The sequence below is a fragment of the Idiotropiscis lumnitzeri genome, chromosome 9 (assembly GCF_059441095.1).
Source record: "Idiotropiscis lumnitzeri isolate Australia: NSW breed Sydney's pygmy pipehorse chromosome 9, RoL_Ilum_1.0, whole genome shotgun sequence".
NCBI classification, from domain to species: domain Eukaryota; kingdom Metazoa; phylum Chordata; class Actinopteri; order Syngnathiformes; family Syngnathidae; genus Idiotropiscis; species Idiotropiscis lumnitzeri.
Genome location: NC_142399.1, coordinates 23,028,985 through 23,031,484, shown reverse-complemented (window position 1 = coordinate 23,031,484; position 2,500 = coordinate 23,028,985). Strand labels below are relative to the sequence as shown.

The 2,500-nt window shown below is 33.1% G+C and overlaps 1 protein-coding gene across 3 annotated transcripts in view; it reads left to right on the top strand.

Annotated features, from left to right (window-relative positions):
* Nucleotides 1-2,500, top strand: part of polr1c (RNA polymerase I and III subunit C) — a 71,726-nt gene that overhangs the window by 55,865 nt on the left and 13,361 nt on the right. Inside the window, exons 7-9 of one of the 3 annotated variants that reach the window (XR_015845061.1) lie at nt 721-792; nt 1,850-1,927; nt 2,460-2,500. The exon at nt 2,460-2,500 is cut by the window's right edge and continues 37 nt beyond it. The exons of 1 other annotated variant lie outside the window; for it this stretch is intronic. The gene's annotated coding sequence lies outside the window, so the exon portion shown is untranslated. The remainder of the gene's footprint in view (nt 1-720; nt 793-1,849; nt 1,928-2,459) is intronic. One more of the 3 variants, XR_015845062.1, reaches the window with a different exon arrangement.

The following is a 2,500-nucleotide window of genomic DNA, read 5'->3' as shown; positions in this document are numbered from 1 at the left end:
TACATATCTCTATATCTTATCTATGTTTTGTCCTATTTAAGTCAATGAAAAAGTAAAACTGAATAAATTAGTACATTTGTGGCAGCGTTAAAAACTGTTTCATTCTAAAAATTGTGTTGTGGGGACTGGTTTCAAGTAAATGCTGCATTTTGAATGTGATTATATTATGCAAACTAGAGAGGCAAAGCTAAATGTTTTGTAATAAAGTTAAATACAATTAGATAAAAAATAAACAATCTTAAACAAAAAAAATAAAAAATCAATGGATCAATTTTCTATAACAGTGTTTTTCCCTAATTGTATTCATATGCTTTCAGTCCGTTCTACAATAATGCTTGGTGCCAATTGACAAGTAAAATATTTTCCAGTATTTCTTTTTATATTCATAGGTAGTTTCATAGTTTTAGTGTAACTCAGCAAAGTGTATAGTTCTGTTCCATTTAAAATACACTAAACATGTACACAGTTGCGCAAAATGACAATGAGTATTGCATGGCTGTAGCACCACACAAGTGCACTGAAACGAGCATGGCAGTGATTTAAAAAAAAAAAAAAAAAACTTGATATAAATCGAATACAATTTTTATATTTAATACAAAGGAATTTTTACAATAGATTTGTTCTCTCTGTTAGTTTGTTCATTATATTGTGTATTGTTTACTTGAGGTTGACTATTGGTTTCTTATCATATTCTAAATTGTTTTTCTTAATTGATTACAGATGACTAACATTACAGCTTTTGACATGATTTTAGAAGACCCTGATGCTGCTTGACCAAGCAACATTCAACAGGTATATTCAGATCGATTACTTTTTCTTGTGATTTGGCCTCTCTATATCTGTGCATTTATGATGTCAGTATTCATTTTCATGATCAAGTATTGTGCTTGCACGCAACCGGCAATTTCATGTCATGCATAAAGAATGTTAGTGTTAGCAGTAGGGCTGCCAAGATTAGTCGACGAATCACAGCGATGTTGACGATTAAAATCGTTCACAATTTTTCATGTTTTTTTTTAAATTTCTTTCACTTTTTAAAGAAATCAACCCAAAAATGTTCTTTACAACAATATTTTCAATACAGGCCCAGTAGTCGAAAAATGTCGTTCTGATTAATATTGTGTATGCGCATTATGTGTTAAGTAAAAAAATCCACCAGTTTTTAGCCAATTCAGGGAATGGGTGTTTTATTACTTGTCAAATTGCCTCTGCAGGCAGGGGCCACAAGGACAGCAGAGAGAGAGAAGTGTGCTGCAGCAAGCCAAAATAAAACGGCTTTTTCTTTATCGGCCTTTAAATTAAAAAAACAGCAGATGCTGATAATTTGCAAAATGCCAAATATCGGCTCTGTCGATAATCGGTCTATCACTAGAATAAATCACAGGTTCGTTTAGTGTTGTGATTTGTATATTTATGAAATGTTTTTATTTTTTTAATTTTAACATGGCCCATGATAAATGCATGAATAATATTTGTGTTGGCTATGTATTTCAGGTAAATGTCATGTATCAATGAGATTAGATTATTATTAATCATGATTTAGTTTGGGCGCTCACAATGTCCCCGCATCAAACTGTCACATTTCAGTGTAAATGTGCCTGGGTCATAACTGTATTTGGAAAGTCAGACTGCAGGCCATCCGGTCCCCATGAGAAACTAAAACATTGTTGCAAGCCTGTTTGATTGTAAGATGGATGGAAATACAGTTTGATAAGGAAGAAAGAATGTTTACCAAAAAGTTGTTCCCTCTGGCAATTTCTTTATCCTTATTGTATACAGTTTACTTGTGGTTGACTATTGTTTTCTTGTATCATGTTCTAAAATACTGTTTTTTCTAAATGTATTACAGATGACTAACATCACAGCCAAAAATATGGCGTTACAATACCCTCGTCTTGATGCTGCTGATCCAAGGAACTTTCAACAGGTATCTTGAAATCCATTTTCCTGTAATTTGGTCTCTCTATATCTGTGCATTCATGATGGTGGACAGCCATTTTTATGATTTAAGTATTGTGCTTGCGTGCAGCAGGCAATTTCACAATGCATTCAGAATATTAGTGTTAGCGGACACTTTCAGGTAGATTTAATCTTTCGCGGGAATTATTATCTTGTTTAGTTCATGCTCTTTTCTAGACACTCACGTCGTCCCCACAACACACATTCAATTTGTGTGAGGATCAATTGTGTAAAATCTTTTAATATGGTCCGCATGAGGTACAAGCATAATGTTTACAGAAATGTCCCCACAAAGGATTTTTGATTCCAGATGTGTGAAAGTAGCCAGAACTTGTTTTGGGATTAAGGAATATGCATTATATTTGAGGTTTTCATTCATAAATGTATCTTGCAAAAAGTGTCATGCAATTTGTTTATCTATATTGTATACGGCGTACTTGAGATTGACCATTGGTTTCGTATATCATATTCTAATGTTGTTTTTTCTAAATGTATTACAGATGACTAACATCACAGCCAAAGATATGGCGTTACAATACCC